This window comes from Linepithema humile, chromosome 2 (assembly GCF_040581485.1).
Source record: "Linepithema humile isolate Giens D197 chromosome 2, Lhum_UNIL_v1.0, whole genome shotgun sequence".
Lineage (NCBI taxonomy): Eukaryota > Metazoa > Arthropoda > Insecta > Hymenoptera > Formicidae > Linepithema > Linepithema humile.
Window position 1 is genome coordinate 15,589,549 of NC_090129.1, and position 22,479 is coordinate 15,612,027.

General features: G+C 40.3%; 1 long non-coding RNA gene across 1 annotated transcript; it reads right to left on the reverse strand.

Moving 5' to 3' along the window:
• Positions 1–902: 902 nt before the first annotated feature.
• On the reverse strand, positions 903–14,905 carry LOC136997679 (uncharacterized). Its single transcript, XR_010888319.1, has 2 exons — positions 14,486–14,905; positions 903–2,433 (listed from the first exon to the last, which is right to left on the reverse strand). It is a non-coding gene; the product is annotated as an uncharacterized lncRNA (long non-coding RNA).
• Positions 14,906–22,479: the final 7,574 nt, after the last annotated feature.

Consider the following 22,479-nt stretch of genomic DNA (forward strand, 5'->3'; position numbering starts at 1 on the left):
GCGGCTAGGTAAGTCACTTGTTGCTTGCGTATATGCATATAGAAAGTGTCAGAAAATATTATTTCTTTCTTTCGCGATTCCTTGGAAACGGTAAGTTATTGAAAATTTTGACTCTCTTTTACCATTATTATTGTTATTTTTTATAGATTATTTTAACGCATAGTGATTTTTAAAAAATGTCGATATCTCGAGAACGGGACGTCGTAGCGATGTATTATAAACATTAATAACCTTAATCCAGCTTGAATATTCGAATTATAGAATGTTACTAAAATTTTTGAGTTTGTTATAAATCGGAAACGTTTAGAGTGTGACGTCCTAGGTAACGATCCTACGAGGGAATGACGGTATAATGTATCCCAACGCTATCACCAATTTTATATGTGATTGGTGACCCTTTATCGGTAAGTATTCATTAATTCTCTTTTCTTTTCAGGAAATCATCCCACCGCTGTCACCAATTTTATATATGTGACGTCCTAACGTTTGCGGTAAGTTTTTATTAATTCCTTTTTCTTTTCAGGAGTTCGATGAACCGAAGGAGAGCGGTTCCCACCAAACTCACCAATTTCATATGAAATCCCTTTTTGTTTCAGGTGATCCTGTATGGTGCACTTTACCGTTTCCGTCACTGATGATGTTACCAACGTTACATATAATCCGCCGCTGCCACGTTCCTAGAAGTTACGTTGCAACGCGGTATTGTACGTCTTTAGGAACAAGAGGCCCTTGTCGTCGAGACGATGGTTACCCGTTTCTTGAAGACTATTAATGTGGATAATTCTAAGGGGCGCTGTCACCAGTTTTATTAATGTGGTTTGCTCCACAGGTGGTCACTGGAAAAATCGCGGAGCTGCCGTCTCTTGATTTGGACGTCGCAGTCGGTTTTCCTAGGATATGAGTGTATTTTCTACTTTAGAGAGAATAATAAAACCAATAAAACCACTTCTTTGATTTTACAATTTTAGGTTATTTATTCCTTCATCCGTCCTTATGGTAAGTATAAAATCTTGATATATAGATAAATGGAAGAACAAAAGGTTTATTAAATGATATGATGTCTTAGTCTTACCTTGATATCAAAATCTTAATCCTTTTCCTTCGCTAGAGCCAAATTTAGATTTGGTCTGCGATATAATGTATTTCTTTCTTTGAAGAAATTATCTAAGAAAATAGTGATTAAAACAATATTAGTTTGACAATGTAATATTATTATTGATTTTCTCTGTGTCCATTAATTGTTTCTGGTAATGGAGAAAATGTATGTAATGTATATACATGTATGTATACTCTTTCAATAGTTTACGCGCGTGATATTTAATTCCGCTTCGTCGTGTCTTGGATTTAGACATAGGAATGGATTATCATAGAAGGATGTTGGTCGATATGATCCGTTGATAAATGTGCGGCTGTCCGCACCAAATATTACAGATCTGTGTCTCGATAGTCCACGTGCGGCTGTCCGCACAGCAGATTCTCTAAACACGTGCTTACTTCCAACGGAGTACGAAGGAATTCGTGAAGGGTTAGGTAAGTGTCGGACAGTTGGAAAACTTTTGACACTGACTGTATTTTCCACGGTCACGAAAAACTTTTATTACAGACTGTACCGTTCAGTCACTATCAGGTATGCGGATGGATAGAGAAATTGACAGACCGACCGGTAACCGTAATCTCTATTTGCGATAACTGAAATCTTAATAAGATAAACGCGCACTGATTCGAAGTCAATCTTCACTCACTTGAAATAAAATTATTAAAATAATATTCTCATTAGTATTTTAATATAGAGTGATAATATATTTATTCAAATAAGTATAGTATATGAGTATAATATATATATGTGGGTATCAGTATAAATGTGTATGGTGTAACATATGTTTTATATTGAATATTCTTAAGTAATTATAGAATAATAATAATTGAATATGCAAGCTAAATATGAGTACATATAAGCATATAATGTATTACATAAAATATCAATGTATTCGTAACAATGTTAATAACGTATATAATGGTATTAACAAAATGCAAAATAATAATAATATGATCTATTATTTCCATCAAATCGTATTCCTTGAATCGTTTCAATTCTCTTAGTCAATTGTATTTAATTCCGTTCTGTTTTAAAATTGTTTCAACTCTCTTAATCAATTGTATTTAATTCCGTTCAGTTTCAATATGTCTCAATTGGACATTAAGTTAAAATCAATTCTTTGTAAGACTTACGTTTTCCTTCCTGTCTTCAAAGTTATTTCTTTAGTACTCTTCCGTACCTTTTCTTCAGCTGCACAAGCACTGACTTTATTATTTTTGCTCAAAGGCTTTCACGAGTTACTACTATTCAATTTGAGAATTCACGTAGTACTACTAATTTCACGAGTTACTAGTTACTTTACTTTACTGGTTGAAGATTTACCTAGCATTTAGCACCTAGCACTAGAACTTTATTAACTGTCTGTAATAACTTTAGTAACTGTCTCTACAAAATGTGCCCGGGGCATGCGTATATATGGGCCTTTGCCCACTCGTTCAGTGGAGGGGTGTTACGCTTGGCTTACGATGATTGGATTAAAGTTTCAATGATGGGAGAGTCTCCGCCTCCTATCTCGTTGGGATTCTCCAATGAGCGGTTGAAAGTGTATTGGAAGGGGCTCCTATCGCTTATCTGCATATTAGTTACATAGGCACTTGTTATCTCTTGAGTCACTGGTAGGGACATTTGCACCGCCTCCGATGACTGCATGTTCTTATCTTCTTCGGTACTTCCCTGTCATATCTTATCCTCTTGCTGTTATCTTTATCAGCTCTGATAAGTTTATCTTCTAATAACTTTCTTCGGCTTATCCTTATCTCTTGATAAGGTTATCTTCTAATAACTTTCCTCGTCTTATCTTTATCTCTTGAAATACATATTATCTCTGATGATAGGCGAGTGGAGTGGGATGGTGAGTCGCCATCGCGTCGCCTCCTACGTCACCTTCTAATAACTTTCCTCTTATTATCTCTTCATATGTCTAGCCATCGCGTCGCCTCTTGCTCCTTTGGCGGCTTGCGAATGGGATGATTAAGTGCGTCAGTTCTTGATATCTCCCGACGACTTTTATATTATCTCTTCCTTTCGTTCTTATCTTTCATAAATTATATTTCCTGCCTGTATCGGCATCCAAGTGGAGTGAGTTACCTTCGCATCGGAGAGGATTCACGTCTCCTCCACTTTATTTTATTATAACAGCCTCGGGCCCAATTATTATTTCTTATATTTCCTTTTATCATTTCTTTAACAAAAGTGATTATAGCGGCCTCGGGCCCAATGTGTGAATATCTGTCGGTGTTTCTCGCCACCGATTGATACTCGACTTTTGTAACCAAATACCTTTTAACGTTTCTCGCCATTAATTGATATTTAGTCTTATCGATGCCTGCCACTCAACGATAGATTACGAATGCCTGCCACTCATCCGTTGATTAGTAACTTGCCAGCGTTTCTCGCCACTGACTCATGAATATCTTTCAGCGTTTCTCGCCACTGATTGATACTCGCAGCTACTTTACTTAGCAAATATTCGTCAGCGTTTCTCGCCACCGACTCGTATCTACTATTAATTTGACTATTTATGCCGAGTAAATTCCTAAGCAATTTAATCGCAACTTTAGTCAAGTGTGATGTTCTCTCAATATACTTTATTTCAATTTATCTTCCTCTTATTGATTTATCGACTAATTGAGATATAGTTACTGATAGTTTTTCTTTTATTTTATTTTATGTATTTCTCCTTTAAATTTTCTTTGATAAGTCGATGAAGTTCGGGGCCTTTTATGCCTTGCCAAATAAGCCGTTCTATTTTTATGTAAGCGTTTCTCCTCTGAACGAGTATTGTCTGAATTTTAATTGAATATATTTTAGCAAATTTATTATTCGTAAGTCGTAAAAAGATTAAATGATGGATTTGATAATAATCATATTATTTTACAAGAATTTTACTGTAAAAATCTTATCTTAAGATTTTTCAAAATTTTCATAATTAACTGGTTAATGAAAATTTAGCGGGACGTTACAAGAGATAACTATTTTGAGTTCGGTCCGTAAAGTTCGCTTTAGTCGTGAGATTATTCTGGCAATAAAAAGTTTTGAAAAATTTAAATTTTAAAATTTTTGAGTTTTTGTAAAATTTAATAATTCGTTTTATTTTCAGGTAAATTCAATCTAGAGGCAATACTAATTCATTTTTGACTGTTTTCAGATTTTCAAGGTCATGGAGCAACGCGGCATAGAGCTAACTATAATAGCATATGTTTATATTACTCAAACGAATTAGTTTGATCACCCTTCTCCAATAATATTAATTTTGCGTTAGTTTTGAGCGCGTCAAAATTAAATTTCAAATAATTGTAATATTGTTGAAGATCGTAAATTGTAATTGCCTGCGTTGTACAATTTATATGAACACATAACGGTGGTTGCAGTGTAAGATTTTGTCGATGATTCGAATTGCTTCCTATACATTAAGGCTAGAAATCTGTTAATAGAATTTTATAATTTTTCTCAATGTATTCCAATAGGTCTGTTTTACCGGCTTATGTTTCATAGTCGATAACTAAGTCTTTACTCTCCCGTCATAGTATTATAATTTAAATATGACTCTAAAGCGACTAGATTCATTATTAATGTATGAATATATTTATAGATTTCTGTCCTTAGTGTATTTATTACAATGAAAGTAAATTTTATTAACCGATTAAAGTAAGGTTAGAGATCCGAGAATAAATTATATAGCTTTGAATTTACTGAATAATTAGCAATTGAGGATTTAACGTTTATAATCTATTGATGAAACCTTATGTTTCACGATAGTATTATTATTTAAAGATAATTAAATTTATTTATTCCGGGACATCCACCTTAAATATTATAATCTTAAATTACTAGATTATATTTGGTCATGCAATTTAATAATTGAGGATATATCTCTACTGACAACTAATTGATTATTTTATTTTTCAGAAATTTTACGGGACGTTACAATATGTTACACCATACACATTTATACTGATACCCACATATATATATTATACTCATATACTATACTTATTTGAATAAATATACTATCACTCTATATTAAAATACAAATGAGAATATTATTTTAATAATTTTATTTCAAGTGAGTGAAGATTGACTTCGAATCAGTGCGCGTTTATCTTATTAAGATTTCAGTTATCGCAAATAGAGATTACGGTTACCGGTCGGTCTGTCAATTTCTCTATCCATCCGCATACCTGATAGTGACTGAACGGTACAGTCTGTAATAAAAGTTTTTCGTGACCGTGGAAAATACAGTCAGTGTCAAAAGTTTTCCAACTATCCGACACTTACCTGACCCTTCACGAATTCCTTCGTACTCCGTTGGAAGTAAGCACGTGTTTAGAGAATCTGCTGTGCGGACAGCCGCACGTGGACTATCGAGACACAGATCTGTAATATTTGGTGCGGACAGCCGCACATTTATCAACGGATCATATCGACCAACATCCTTCTATGATAATCAATTCCTATGTCTAAATCCAAGACACGACGAAGCGGAATTAAAATATCACGCGCGTAAACTATTGAAAGAGTATACATACATGTATATACATTACATACATTTTCTCCATTACCAGAAACAATTAATGGACACAGAGAAAATCAATAATAATATTACATTGCCAAACTAATATTGTTTTAATCACTATTTTCTTAGATAATTTCTTCAAAGAAAGAAATACATTATATCGCAGACCAAATCTGAATTTGGCTCTAGCGAAGGAAAAGGATTAAGATTGTAACGTCCCGTAAAATTTCTGAAAAATAAAATAATCAATTAGTTGTCAGTAGAGATATATCCTCAATTATTAAATTGCATGACCAAATATAATCTAGTAATTTAAGATTATAGTATTTAAGGTGGATGTCCCGGAATAAATAAATTTAATTATCTTTAAATAATAATACTATCGTGAAACATAAGGTTTCATCAATAGATTATAAACGTTAAATCCTCAATTGCTAATTATTCAGTAAATTCAAAGCTATATAATTTATTCTCGGATCTCTAACCTTACTTTAATCGGTTAATAAAATTTACTTTCATTGTAATAAATACACTAAGGACAGAAATCTATAAATATATTCATACATTAATGATGAATCTAGTCGCTTTAGAGTCATATTTAAATTATAATACTATGACGGGAGAGTAAAGACTTAGTTATCGACTATGAAACATAAACCGGTAAAACAAACCTATTGGAATACATTGAGAAAAATTATAAAATTCTATTAACAGATTTCTAGCCTTAATGTATAGGAAGCAATTCGAATCATCGACAAAATTCTACATTACAACCACCATTATGTGTGCATATAAATTGTACAACGCATTCAATTACAATTTACGATCTTCAACAATATCGCAATTACTTGAATTTTAATCTTAACGCGCTTAAAAACTAACGCAAAATTAATATTATTAGAGAAGGGTGATTGAACTAATCAGTTGAATAATAAATATATATATTCTAACAATATTATAAAATATAAAAATATAAAATTAGCGAATATATATAATAAATTTATACAATATAAAATTATAAAAAAAAAAAAATAAAAGATTGACATAATATAAAAATATAGTATATAAAAATATCTAAACAAAAATATAAAATTGTCGCAAGTTATATCTTAATAGGCCCAGAAATCCAAAACCTGGCACGTAGTTTCCGTATTATTGATAATAGAGCCCTCATTTGGCGACCCCAAGCACTCAAGCTCACGCGTGTTTTGCGCGGCTCCACCCCCGGTGCGCACGGCCCGTTGAACTGTATCGCTATCTCTGAGCGCAAAACGCCTAACAACCAAATCATGTGTCGCCTGTCTCTGAACGAAATGGGATCCCACCCAGTGGGATCCCCGAAGATTTTTGTATGAATCGACGCCTCGTCGTCGTCCTCCGAAAACCTTGTGCGTCTGGAAATGTCCAATTTTCTTAAAAATACGTGACGCTGACTTCTCTTTATATCCAGAACGATAAATAGGGTTTCGCCCGGACGAGCCATAATCTTGATAATCTGAAAACAGTCAAAAACGAATTAGTATCGCCCCTAGATTGAATTTACCTGAAAATAAAACGAATTATTAAATTTTACAAAAACTCAAAAATTTTAAAATTTAAATTTTTCAAAACTTTTTATTGCCAGAATAATCTCACGACTAAAGCGAACTTTACGGACCGAACTCAAAATAGTTATCTCTAAACGTTTCCGATTTATAACAAACTCAAAAATTTTAGTAACATTCTATAATTCGAATATTCAAGCTGGATTAAGGTTATTAATGTTTATAATACATCGCTACGACGTCCCGTTCTCGAGATATCGACATTTTTTAAAAATCACTATGCGTTAAAATAATCTATAAAAAATAACAATAATAATGGTAAAAGAGAGTCAAAATTTTCAATAACTTACCGTTTCCAAGGAATCGCGAAAGAAAGAAATAATATTTTCTGACACTTTCTATATGCATATACGCAAGCAACAAGTGACTTACCTAGCCGCCCTCTGGCAGCGAGGTATAGCCGCCTTAAAGCCGGTCGACAAGTGTCCGCTAAAAATAATTTAAATTAATATTTTGACCCTAATGAACCGTATAGATTTGCTGAAATAATTAATAATTAATTAATTCTGAAATAATAACCTAGTAAAACGTTTAAATAATTGAATAACAAACGAGAAATAAGCGATTACACTAGTTTAAAAATAATACTTACTCAGACTGTACCTGTGAATGCAAGCACAAGAGCTGAACATTTGAATTGTTGAATAAAAGATTTGCTAGAACAGTTGGATTAAAAATAATATCTTGTCAATGAACTGTATCTTAATTAGTTATTGAAATTAAGAAAAAATGTTTAAACTAATTATTTTAAAGTTAAAATAAACACCTTTTTGGTATGAAAATAATAATAAATAATATTTTAATTTTTATAAACCGGTTATAATATGTAAATTCGCTACGCCGATCTAATAGAATCAATTCCGAATGTCCTACGACAAAAATAAAGAAATATAAAATCATTTTCACTCTTATATGCCAGTCCATCTGAACACTTAAATTATTGAATAGAAAATTTATTAAAACAATTGGATTAAAAGTAATATTTTATCGACAAACTATATCAGGACTAGTTACTAAAATTAAGAGAAAATATTTGAATTAATTATTTTAAAAATAAAATAAACACCTTTTTGGTATAACAATAATAATAAACAATATTTTGATTCTTGTAAAAGGACTATAATATGCGAATTCACGACGCCGATCTGATAGAATCAAACCCGAGCTTCCTACGATAACTATAACGGAATCTAAAATTATTTTCGCACTTATATCTATAAATCCATATTTCACACAAAATCGCGAATAACTCAAAAGTGAATTTAACTACAGACTTCAAACTTTGAGAACCACTTTTAAATACGGGCTCACCCAATATTCTTCAATAATATCTTACTAATTAACTCTAATTAAAAACTTGACTAATTAAAGCTGTAGTATAACTTTATAGTACTACCTTAAAAGTCCAACTCTATGAAAGAGCCTGTATGAAGGCCCAATTTGAATTCCCTTCGTTAGAAGACGTAAAATGAAAGTTGCCTACGTGAAAAGATTCGACCTAAGTGCTAACACTTAGCCTGTAGCCCCCGAAACAAAATCGCCTTTTTCACATATGCTATATATATATATATATATATATACATGTCTCTCTATAGACCCCTTCACAGCTAGCTTTAAACGACTAACTGACTTGAAATACTTAACCAACGAGTGAAGGCGAGTAAGATAAGAATATTTTTATGAAATTATTAAAAATAATTATTTATTGTTATATATATATTTTATAAAGCATAAGGTAGGATAAGGAAATTAATATATATTATTACTCAGAACTATATATCTTTTTATTCTTAATCAAGATACACTGTCGATGCTTCCGAATTATTAGTATAAATACAAATTTCTCGCATATAATAAATTATTATTGTACACACTTACAGCTATATACTTGTAGCGTTGCGCCTTGTTGTATGCGACGAAATTCCGTTAAATTAAGTTAAATATTAACAATTTATAAACAATAATTAATTTTAAGTGCGGAATACAGAATTTTTCCAAGATCAAACTTATATGTCGTTGTGAATCTGAAAATGAGCAATGTTAATATCCGAACAAAACAATGTTAAAATGTTAATAACTGTCTGTAATTAAGGAAATACGATATAAATATTTCGTATCGAAGCGTAAAATAGATCATCGCACACATCGACATCCGCTAATACGATGAATCATGAACACCTGCAAGATGGAACATCCGAGATGCGACGAAAGAAATTGAAGGTCTAATGATGTTCTACGAAATCACGCATATAGTTCAACACAGAGAAGGGTCGACTGATGCAACTCGCCGACAAAGGAATATCATCACCTATCACGTATCAAACTGCGAAGCATCGTCGATCACGCATCGAACTGCGAAGAACAAAGATCAACCTTGACACGCGCCTCACGTCTTCTTTAGTCCCGCCTATTTTGCCTATAAAAAGGGTACCCGATGGCACATCGAAGAGTAGTATGAAAAAAAAGATCGAGAGGAGTAGTATGAAGAAAAGATCGAGAGCAGTAGTATGAAAAAGAATCAACAGTGTCGGGAAGCCATATTCAACGAATAAGAACATAGAATTTCGCGAGCAATGCGAAAAAAGAACTTAGAAAAACTCGAGCAGCACGATCTAAGGACTTAGAATTTTTACGGAGCGCACATCAAGAACATAGAATTTCGCGAGCAATGCGAAATAGAACTTAGAATTTTAACGCAAGAAGTGCATAAAGAAGAAATCAAGAATCCATACTCAAGTTGAACATCAAAATTTACTCAACATATCGCCACTACAACTATATCAACCAATCGCTACTTCAAAGTTTAACATAAAATTTATGGAACTCGAAATTATTTATGGGAATTTGGCAAGGAAAAATTATACCATCTACAAGTCAACAACTTACGAAGCCACTACTAAATTTCAAGAAAACAAGGAACTCAGCAGAAGACACGTCAGAACGGAAACCTCTCCTTTCAGCCGACGGATCATCATCATCAGGAAGCAGCTACGAGTCAGTCAACAACCGATCAACAGGAACATCGTACTCTAAGAAACCGAGCGAACACAGCGGAATCGAAACAAAAATCTGTAAGTCCGAAATCTATTATTGTAAAATCAGTACTAACAAATAAATGCAAATTAACTGGAACATGAGAATCAATGGTGAATATAACCCAATCGTACAATTTAATATAAAATTTCTACATCAAGAAACCGAGTGACAAAATTATTTAACTTTAATCTTTTATTACGCACGCACACACGCGCGCTCACGTCAGTTAACACATTTTTTCTACATATTAAATTCCTTTTATTTTGATCACGATATACGATAATTAAAATTCTTACAATCACAGCGAGTAAGATCAACGCCACGGAACAGAGAATCAAGTAAGTCATAATTATAATTATTCGTTCAACTAAGTGATACACCATTTTCTCCCGTTTGACATATTAACGCGCTACTAAATGACAAAGACTATCGACACAATTAGACGACATAAGAAACGGAAAACTTATAAATTACAAAGATCTAAGCTCCGCGTAGCAAAGAAACATCGGAGATCGAGTCAACTTTCGAAGAAACAATTAATAGCTTTCGAAGCATTAATTCCAGAATTGATAGAAATTCCTATTCAAGCAAACGCATACGATATTTTACGAGACATCGAAAACAGAGATAGGAAAGAACAAATAATTAAATCGGAACATCATAATATTATCAAATCGGAAATAATTATAAACTCTACAATCGAACAGATAACTCTTGAAGATAATATAGCTGAAATAGATTTCTATACTGAACTAAAACTTGATTCTACAACGCCAGCATTTATAAATTACGACGACCTGATCACTTACGTACAACATACAAATCAGATTAAAATTGATCCATTAGAATCCGAATTACAAGAAGCCCTTCTCACATTGACGACTCCACAATTAATAACTATTGATGATATAATAGAAGAATTACACGCCGATAACCAAACGACAGACCGCGTAATTGATGGAATTCATAATACTTTAATCGCGAATAAAGGAGACTCAACTATCAACGTACAACCGACGTGTAGTACTTCTGCCGACGTTAGCCCCTATAATTCGATCGCAGGTGTAGCAGGAAAGTCATTTACCGACAGTTTACCGACATATAACGTACCTACAAACGATAATTTTGATACTCTAGCAGCGGACAGGGAAGTGGAATATTATATGAGTAAATTACAACTCTATTAAGTTTTATTACGTTTATTGATACAATAACCGTCCCCGTTCTCGCACTCACGGACCGCCTCTACCTTCTTAAGCTCTCGAGTCCCGAGGTATTGCCGGCCCAGCAGGTAGCCTCAAAAATTGAGAGCACCCTTATTCTGTGTGACTGAGGTACACTCAGATAAGAAGAACCTAACGGAGTCCGCCGAGGTACGACATCCGTGTAGGAAGTAACGGTCGAGCATCGAGGTGCATCGCCATCTGCAACATACAAACAACAGATACATTAAAGATAAAATTGGTGGCAGCGGCATACTATCGCGAGACGTTACAAGATTTTGATATCAAGGTAAGACTAAGACATCATATCATTTAATAAACCTTTTGTTCTTCCATTTATCTATATATCAAGATTCTATACTTACCATAAGGACAGATGAAGGAATAAATAACCTAAAATTGTAAAATCAAAGAAGTGGTTTTATTGGTTTTATTATTCTCTCTAAAGTAGAAAATACACTCATATCCTAGGAAAACCGACTGCGACGTCCAAATCAAGAGACGGCAGCTCCGCGATTTTTCCAGTGACCACCTGTGGAGCAAACCACATTAATAAAACTGGTGACAGCGCCCCTTAGAATTATCCACATTAATAGTCTTCAAGAAACGGGTAACCATCGTCTCGACGACAAGGGCCTCTTGTTCCTGAAGACGTACAATACCGCGTTGCAACGTAACTTCTAGGAACGTGGCAGCGGCGGACTATTATTATGTAACGTTGGTAACATCATCAGCAACGGAAACGGTAAAGTGCACCATATTGGATTACCTGAAACAAAAGAATAACATAATATATAAAAACTGGTAACAGGTAGCGGGATTCCCTGAAGGTCGCCTTACAGAACTTCCCTGAAAAGAGGAAAAAGAATTAATAAATACTTACCGTAAAAGTGTCTCCAGACACATATGAATTGATGTCAACGGTAGGATACATTATACCGTCATTCCCTAGTAGAATCGTTACCTAGGACGTAACATTGGTGACCCTTTATCGGTAAGTATTCATTAATTCTCTTTTCTTTTCAGGAAATCCCACCGCTGTCACCAATTTTATATATGTGACGTCCTAACGTTTGCGGTAAGTATTTATTAATTCCCTTTTTTTTTCAGGAGTTCGATGAACCGAAGGAGAGCGGTTCCCACCAAACTCACCAATTTCATATGAGATCCCTTTTTGTTTCAGGTGATCCTATATGGTGCACTTTACCGTTTCCGTCACTGATGATGTTACCAACGTTACATATAATCCGCCGCTGCCACGTTCCTAGAGGTTACGTTGCAACGCGGTATCGTACGTCTTCAGGAACAAGAGGCCCTTGTCGTCGAGACGATGGTTACCCGTTTCTTGAAGACTATTAATGTGGATAATTCTAAGGGGCGCTGTCACCAGTTTTATTAATGTGGTTTGCTCCACAGGTGGTCACTGGAAAAATCGCGGAGCTGCCGTCTCTTGATTTGGACGTCGCAGTCGGTTTTCCTAGGATATGAGTGTATTTTATACTTTAGAGAGAATAATAAAACCAATAAAACCACTTCTTTGATTTTTACAATTTTAGGTTATTTATTCCTTCATCCGTCCTTATGGTAAGTATAGAATCTTGATATATAGATAAATGGAAGAACAAAAAGGTTTATTAAATGATATGATGTCTTAGTCTTACCTTGATATCAAAATCTTAATCCTTTTCCTTCGCTAGAGCCAAATTCAGATTTGGTCTGCGATATAATGTATTTCTTTCTTTGAAGAAATTATCTAAGAAAATAGTGATTAAAACAATATTAGTTTGACAATGTAATATTATTATTGATTTTCTCTGTGTCCATTAATTGTTTCTGGTAATGGAGAAAATGTATGTAATGTATATACATGTATGTATACTCTTTCAATAGTTTACGCGCGTGATATTTAATTACGCTTCGTCGTGTCTTGGATTTAGACATAGGAATGGATTATCATAGAAGGATGTTGGTCGATATGATCCGTTGATAAATGTGCGGCTGACCGCACCAAATATTACAGATCTGTGTCTCGATAGTCCACGTGCGGCTGTCCGCACAGCAGATTCTCTAAACACGTGCTTACTTCCAACAGAGTACGAAGGAATTCGTGAAGGGTTAGGTAAGTGTCGGATAGTTAAAAAACTTTTGACACTGACTGTATTTTCCACGGTCACGAAAAACTTTTATTACAGACTGTACCGTTCAGTCACTATCAGGTATGCGGATGGATAGAGAAATTGACAGACCGACCGGTAACCGTAATCTCTATTTGCGATAACTGAAATCTTAATAAGATAAACGCGCACTGATTCGAAGTCAATCTTCACTCACAATAAATAAAAGTATTAAAATAATATTCTCATTAGTATTTTAATATAGAGTGATAATATATTTATTCAAATAAGTATAGTATATGAGTATAATATATATATGTGGGTATCAGTATAAATGTGTATGGTGTAACATATGTTTTATATTGAATATTCTTAAGTAATTATAGAATAATAATAATTGAATATGCAAGTTAAATGTGAGTACATATAAGCATATAATGTATTACATAAAATATCAATGTATTCGTAACAATGTTAATAACGTATATAATGGTATTAACAAAATGCAAAATAATAATAATATGATCTATTATTTCCATCAAATCATATTCCTTGAATCATTTCAATTCTCTTAGTCAATTATATTTAATTCCGTTCTGTTTCAATATGTTTCAACTCTCTTAGTCAATTATATTTAATTCCGTTCAGTTTCAATATGTCTCAATTGGACATTAAGTTAATTAATTCTTTGTAAGACTTACGTTTTCCTTCCTGTCTTCAAAGTTATTTCCTTAGTACTCTTCCGTACTTTTTCTTCAGCTGCACAAGCACTGACTTTATTACTTTTGCTCAAAGGCTTTCACGAGTTACTACTATTCAACTTGAGAATTCACGTAGTACTACTAATTTCACGAGTTACTAGTTTTTTGTCTGAACATCTACCTAGCACTTAGGACCTAGCACTGTCTAAAATGTGCTGGAGTACGCGTATATATGGGCCTTTGCCCACTCGTTCAGTGGAGGGGTGTTACGCTTGGCTTACAATGATTGGATTAAAGTTTCAATGATGGGAGAGTCTCCGCCTCCTATCTCGTTGGGATTCTCCAATGAGCGGTTGAAGGTGTATTGGAAGGGGCTCCTATCGCTTATCTGCATATTAGTTACATAGGCACTTGTTATCTCTTGAGTCATTGGTAGGGACATTTGCACCGCCTCCGATGACTGCATGTTCTTATCTTCTTCGGTACTTCCCTGTCATATCTTATCCTCTTGCTGTTATCTTTATCAGCTCTGATAAGTTTATCTTCTAATAACTTTCTTCGGCTTATCCTTATCTCTTGATAAGGTTATCTTCTAATAACTTTCCTCGTCTTATCTTTATCTCTTGAAATACATATTATCTCTAATGATAGACGAGTGGAGTGGGATGGTGAGTCGCCATCGCCTCCTACGTCACCTTCTAATAACTTTCCTCTTATTATCTCTTCATATGTCTAGCCATCGCGTCGCCTCTTGCTCCTTTGGCGGCTTGCGAATGGGATGAGTAAGTGCGTCAGTTCTTGATATCTCCCGACGACTTTTATATTATCTCTTCCTTTCGTTCTTATCTTTCATAAATTATATTTTCTGCCTGTAGCGGCATCCAAGTGGAGTGAGTTACCTTCGCATCGGAGAGGATTCACGTCTCCTCCACTTTATTTTATTATAACAGCCTCGGGCCCAATTATTATTTCTTACATTTCCTTATATTATTTCTTTAACAAAAGTGATTATAGCGGCCTCGGGCCCAATGTGTGAATATCTGTCGGTGTTTCTCGCCACCGATTGATACTCGACTTTTGTAACCAAATACCTTTTAACGTTTCTCACCATTAATTGATATTTAGTCTTATCGATGTCTGCCACTCAACGATAGATTACGAATGCCTGCCACTCATCCGTTGATTAGTAACTTGCCAGCGTTTCTCGCCACTGACTCATGAATATCTTTCAGCGTTTCTCGCCACTGATTGATACTCACAGCTACTTTACTTAGCAAATATTCGTCAGCGTTTCTCGCCACCGACTCGTATCTACTATTAATTTGACTATTTATGCCGAGTAAATTCCTAAGCTATTTAATCGCAATTTTAGTCAAGTGTGATGTTCTCTCAATATACTTTATTTCAATTTATCTTCCTCTTATTGATTTATCGACTAATTGAGATATAGTTACTGATAGTTTTTTCTTTTTATTTTATTTTATGTATTTCTCCTTTGAATTTTCTTTGATAAGTCGATGAAGTTCGGGGCCTTTTATGCCTTGCCAAATAAGCGTTCTATTTTTATGTAAGCGTTTCTCCTCTGAACGAGTATTGTCTGAATTTTAATTGAATATATTTTAGCAAATTTATTATTCGTAAGTCGTAAAAAGAATAAATGATGGATTTGATAATAATCATATTATTTTACAAGAATATTACTGTAAAAATCTTATCTTAAGATTTTTCAAAATTTTCATCATTAACTGGTTAATGAAAATTTAGCGGGACGTTCCAAAGACGTGATAAATTAGGCTAAAAGAAACAACTTTTTCCTTTAGCAAAATTGCGTGCGATAAGTAGTTTTTGAAAAGAGAGCAGAACGCTTCTTGGTTTGCTTCAATCTCTTTTAACCTATTTTAACCTAGTTTAACCTATTTTAACCTATCAACCTATTTCAACCTATTTTAACCTATTTTAACCTTATTGTAACATAATACAATATAACATGTTGTAACATATTAAAATATATTATTCAGAGTTTCCTTAAATTTGCACCCACGGAATGCAAGACGTGATAAATTAGGCTAACAGAAACAACTTTTTCCTTTAGCAAAATTGTGTGCGATAAGTAGTTTTTGAAAGGAGAGCAGAACGCTTCCTAGTTTGCTTCAATCTCTTTTAACCTATTTTAACCTAGTTTAACCTATTTTAACCTATCAACCTATTTCAACCTATTTTAACCTATTTTAACCTTATTGTAACATAATACAATATAACATGTTGTAACATATTAAAATATATTATTCAGTTTCCCTAAATTTGCACCCACGGAATGCAAGACGTGATAAATTAGGCTAAAAGAAACAACTTTTTCCTTTAGCAAAATTGCGTGCGATAAGTAGTTTTTGAAAGGAGAGCAGAACGCTTCCTAGTTTGCTTCAATCTCTTTTAACCTATTTTAACCTAGTTTAACCTATTTTAACCTATCTTAACCTATTTCAACCTATTTTAAACTGTTTTAACCTTATTGTAACATATTACAATATATTATAACATGTAACATATTAAAATATATTGTAATATGTTACAATAAGGTTAAAATAGGTTAAAATAGGTTGAAATAGGTTAAGATAGGTTAAAATAGGTTAAACTAGGTTAAAATAGGTTAAAAGAGATCCTCTTCGTCGTGCGCCACCTTGTCGTGGTGAAGGGGCTCACCATGGGGCGGCTCGCTGGAGTCGTCTTGTGGTGCCAAGAGCGCACAGTTCCCTCGCTGGAGGGAACAAGAGGAGCCCAGCGACTCCTTAGGGACTTGTCCCAATCGCTGGTAGGGGTTGGCGGCCCTGACTTCAATCGCCCGGTGGCATGGCACCGTTAGGGGGAGATTTCTATCTCCCCTCCATGCACGGGCGGCCAGGCTCGTTAGCCCAGTGGGGCGGCTGGCCAGGGGGGTGCTCCCCCCGTGGTGGAGGCCTGTCTTGGCCGGGGCTGCTGCTCCGGCGGGACGGGTCTTTGGTGGGGTCACTTCGGTGGCCCCGTCTAAAGGGGTGGATGTGGGTGCCGGTTCCCTCTGTGTCTCGGGCGGATGTCCTTTTCAGGACATGCCGTCTGGCATGGGGGGAAAGCGGCGTCCCACAAGGGAAGAGCCCTCCCTCTCCGGCCAAACGGCGCGTGGACGTGGTCCTTGCGTACGCGGCCGAGAAGGAGGGTGCGGGCCGGCGATGTCCTGGAACTCCACCAGGCTCGTCGGGCCGTGGCCGTTCTCTGAGCCGCTCGGACGTTTCCGAGACAGGGTCGGAGACGGCGGTGAAGCCGAGTCGGTCTCTGGGGGCATAGCCCGAGGAGTCCGGCTCGGAACGCACCAGGCCTGGTGCGGTGGATGGAAAACCACATTAAAAAACCCGGGTAGACTGGGCTCGTTAGCCGTGGAGTAGGCAACCGGTCTAAGGGTGGGGGGCCCTGAGAAAACCCTCTCGAGGAAGACAACCTCGTTAAAAAATTACATTTTATGGTAATAAATGTTCCGCAAAGGATTTTTGTTACGGTCCCAGGGTGATCGGACACCCAGGGATTCGGCGGGGGGGGCTATCGTCCCAGGTGCCCCCTCGTCGACGGCGTCCGCAGTAGCGGCGCCGAAATCCGGCGATGGGCTTCCGGTGGAGTTGACTCCGAGCTCCACCGGTGAACGTGCTATCGGTGAGGTAGCGAAGGGACTGGCTGACTCCTCAGAGTCAACCTTCCAGTGCTTCTGCAAAGAAGACTGGTTAGGTGTCGCCCGCGCCGCGGACGAGCTGATGAGGCTCATGCCTCAATGTCCTCCAACGCTGGAGGTGGAGGGGGACGAAGAAATGAGCCGGCAGCTCAGTTTCGTCCCCAAGTACTGGGGGGTTGCCCTCCAGTACTTAATGATGGCGATGGAGAAGGGGGGTCCCTTCCCGGACGAACTCAGTAACAGCCTCGGGAAATCTCTTGAGACTGAGCGAGTCCGGGCTAAGAAGCCTCTCTTCTCAAGGATGGTGGACAGGTACCAGCTGTCCACCTTCCTCGAGGAGAAGATCCGGGGAGGAGCCAACCGCAAACCAGCGGAGCCCTCCTCTCCGGCGCCAGACGCCCTCTCGACCTCGTCGACGGTTCCCGCCGACGAGCCAATCGAGATTGGCGAGGAGGAAGAGGCAGGGGAGGTAGTAGCCCCCCCCGCACCAACTCCGGGGGAGTTCCCCCTCGAGCGAAGCCGAGGCAGGCCCCGTCTTGACGGACGGGGCCCTTACAAGCCTCCGTCCATCTCCGTTGAGGAGATGGCGCAGCGCCAAGAACTTGGCGTCCCTCAGCCTTGGGAGAGGCTGGGCGACGCCAAGAAAAAGAGAGAGAGGTCCCCGAGGGCCTCCAGAAGGGTCTACGCCCTCACTGATAGTGAGGACGATGACGACGAGGCGCCCCTTCGTCTGACCCGCCCGCCGAACTTTACGGCGCCGCAGCGGAAGAGTGTCGACTTGTCCCTACGGGACATACTCGACAGGTCCCCGTTGGCGGCGGCCTCGGAGGCCGCCGCGTTGGCAGACGAGATTGAGGCGATCCGCTCTAAGTCCTCCTCTATTAAGGGGAACTTGAGCGGTCGCCTCAAGAGGGACTGCTACCTCCTCAAGGAGGTAGTTTTGGCCTTCGGCCACCGATTGGCGGACTCTGGGGGAGGGGATATATCCCGCCTCCAGAGAGAGCTGGAGACTCTCCGGGAGGAGGTTAAAATCCTCCGGAGAGAGAAGGAGGAGATGCGGAGGGAGATGAGGGCATCTAGGTGGTCTCCCCCTCCCTCTCCCCGCCGCACACACTCACCCGTCCCGGACCCTGCTGACACTCAGCCAGGGGCAATCCGGGCGGAAGTGGATAGGGTGCACTTGGCACCCTCCCCCCGGTCATGTGACTGGGGGATGGATATAGAGGAGCCTTCGGGCGGGAGGGACTTATCGCCCCCCCGTCCCCCCAAGGCTCCCTCTCCTCTCCCACCGGGGATTACCCCGGCAATAAGGGAGATACTTGATGGTGTCGCCACCATCTTCAAAGATGGCATGGCGAGAATGTCGGCGGTCCTCTCGTCTTTAAGCGAGAGAATCGCCGACCTTGAGGCGGCGCGTGCGCCGCTCAAGGAGCGCCCCTCCCAACCTCCTCCTCAACCGCGGCCCCCGATGCCGGGCGCCGTCTCGAGGAGTGCGAAAAGGAGGGAGTCGCGTAAGAGGCGGGCCGCCAGAATGGCGGACCCACCTCTGGGGACCCCGGCCGACGGGGGACCGGACTTAGGGGCGGGGGTGTCAGTCCCCCCCGTCTCGACCTCATACGCTGAGACGATTAGGAAGAGGGGTGGCATACCCAAGCCCGCCCCTCCACCGCCGGCTGTTGGGAAGGCTAAGGCCCCCACAGAGGCGGTGAAGAAAAAGGAGGCCCTGCAGAGGGCCAAGAAGCGGCTGCCCAAGACGGCAGCCGTTATGGTGGCGGTTCCCCCGACAACCTCCTTGTCGGAGGTTATGGGGAAAGCCAAGTCCTCCATCAAATTGGAGGACTTGGACATCAAGGGCGTCCGTGCGCGGACGACCCTTGCGGGGAACTTCCTCCTCGCCATCCCTGGCATGGGTGCAGAGGCCAAGGCCGACGCCCTCGCCAGGGAGATGAGGAAGCATGTCGGGGACGGGGTAAAAATATCCCGTCCCTGTACATTTGCGGAGATCCGCCTCCGCCGTGTCGAGATGTTCGCCACGGCGGAGGACATCGCAGCCGCCATTGCCACGCATGGCGGCTGCCAGAAGGAAGACGTGCGGGTGGGCCCACTGCGCCCCCCGCGAGGCGGAAACAGGGTGGTCTGGGCAAGGTGCCCCTCCAAGGCCGCGATGAAGATCGCGGCACTACAGGGGCTACCAATTGTCTGGGCCACCGCTAAGGTCGATCTGCTCCCGGCCAGGCCAACCCGGTGTTACCGGTGCCTGGCCAGGGGGCACACGCAGCAGCGATGCCCGTCCAAAGTGGACAGGGCACGCTGCTGCTTCAACTGCGGCGGGGAGGACCACGGTGCGGGCACATGCAAAGCCCCGCCGAGGTGCCCCCTATGCGCCGAGCGTGGTAGAGAGTCCGGGCACCGGGCGGGGACACAAGAGTGTCCCCGAGTACCCCCGGTCGCCTTGACGGCCAAAGAGGCCGCGGGCTCCTCGGCGCCTTTTCGGGCCCCGGCAAGCCGGGCCCCCCGGAGGGCCCCTCTGGAGTCCTCGGCAAGAGTCCGCGGGGCGCCCCGACCAAGTAGGCCGGGGTCGCCAACGGATACGGCCTCGGTGAAGTCGGGTCTCTCGACCCACACCGAGGCCGGGGAGAAGCGCCCTCGACCGGCGGATGGGTCGGATTCAGATCCGGCCCAACCACTGCCGGCCAAAAAGAGAGCTGGAAGGCGCGAGACTGGGACGGGCCGCAAGCCAGGGCCCAGGTCCCGCACCACGTCCCGTAGCCGGGACAGATCCCCCCTGGCGCTGTCTCAGCGTCGGGGAGAGGAGGATCTCTCCGACTAGGGGGCCCCAGGGTCCCTGAGAAAGATAAAGGAGGAAGAGGAGGGAAAGGGGATATATCCCCCCCCCCTCCAAGATTAGCTGGGAGACCCTGGGGTCTCAGAGGAGGTGATGTTTTTTTTTCTCCTTAGGAAAAAGGGGACTCGCCTGGTGGTCGGGGTGAAGAATGCTTAAGCGGTTCCGCCCCGGCCATCATAGGGCTGGTAAGCTCTTTGTCAGGGGGGTGGGTTTTAGTTGGTAGGCACCGGTCACAAAAGCTAAACAGCAAAGAGACCGGTGAATCCAACACTACCCCGGCGCGGGGACAGTCTTAAACTGTCCCATTGCACGTGCTGGGGTGTCTTTCGAAGATTTCCCACCCCCTGGGGGGCCTTAAAGACCCCCCCAAAAAAAAAAAAAAAAAAAAGGTTAAAAGAGATTGAAGCAAACTAGGAAGCGTTCTGCTCTCTTTTCAAAAACTACTTATGGCACGCAATTTTGCTAAAGGAAAAAGTTGTTTCTTTTAGCCTAATTTATCACGTCTTGCATTCCGTGGGTGCAAATTTAGGGAAACTCTGAATAAAATATTTTAATATGTTACATGTTATATTGTATTATGTTACAATAAGGTTAAAATAGGTTAAAATAGGTTGAAATAGGTTAAGATAGGTTAAAATAGGTTAAACTAGGTTAAAATAGGTTCCTCCTCGTTGTGCGCCACCTTGTCGTGGTGAGGGGGCTCACCGTGGGAATACCTGAAAAGGTGTTTCTGCGGTGCTAAGAGCGCACAGTTCCTTCTTAGGAGGGAACGGGGGTCCGGCTACCCCTCAAGGGACTTGTCCCGATTAGCCGGAAGGGGTTGGCGGCCCTGACTTCAATCGCCCGGGTGCCTGGACTCGATAGGTGTGTTTATTTAAAACACACCCCCAGGATAGAGGAGCATTACCTCGAGAAAAAAGCCGGGGCCTGACCAGCCTCGTTAGCACGCCGGTGCTCCGGCATAACGGTCGAGCCCCCATTGCACGAGGGGGGCGTAAGCGTCACATACCGTAACCCCAGTTTGTGGGGCCGGGGGCCGGTGATAGTGTGGTGGCACTATCACGGGCTGCGAGGGTGGTAAAACCTCTATAAAAAGACCCGGGTAGACCGAGCTCGAAAGCCTAGGGTGGGCCATCGGTCTAGGAGAGGAAAAACTCCGATATAAAATCCGGTGAAGGACACACTGTCAACAAACCAAGTTTATCTACATGGACATGGCTGATCAAACAGGAACAAGGTTACCGTCCCAGGGGATTCGGACCCCCAGGGACCGGCGTGGTGGGAGTCCTGTCCCGGCTCCTGCTACGTCGTCATCCAGCGACGGGCTGACCACTAGGTGTTCACCGAGCCTAGTGGCCAATAGAGTTATCGGATCAGTGGCGACGATGTTTAGCCAGGGCGAGAGACTGTTTTCGAACAGGTCCATGGAATTCACGATTGACTTGTATGGGACCTTCTGCTTTATGGCAGATAAGTTGGGGTGCGGAAAGAAGCATTGCCATTGTAATACGGACATGGCGTGGAAAACCTATAAATCTCTGGGTCCGGGTGGAAGGAGCACATTCCGTATAACCAGGAAGGAAATGGCGGATTCCATTTTTAGGGTGTGGTCTCGATATGAGCTTCGTAGAAGAGTTGTAGTTCCTGAAA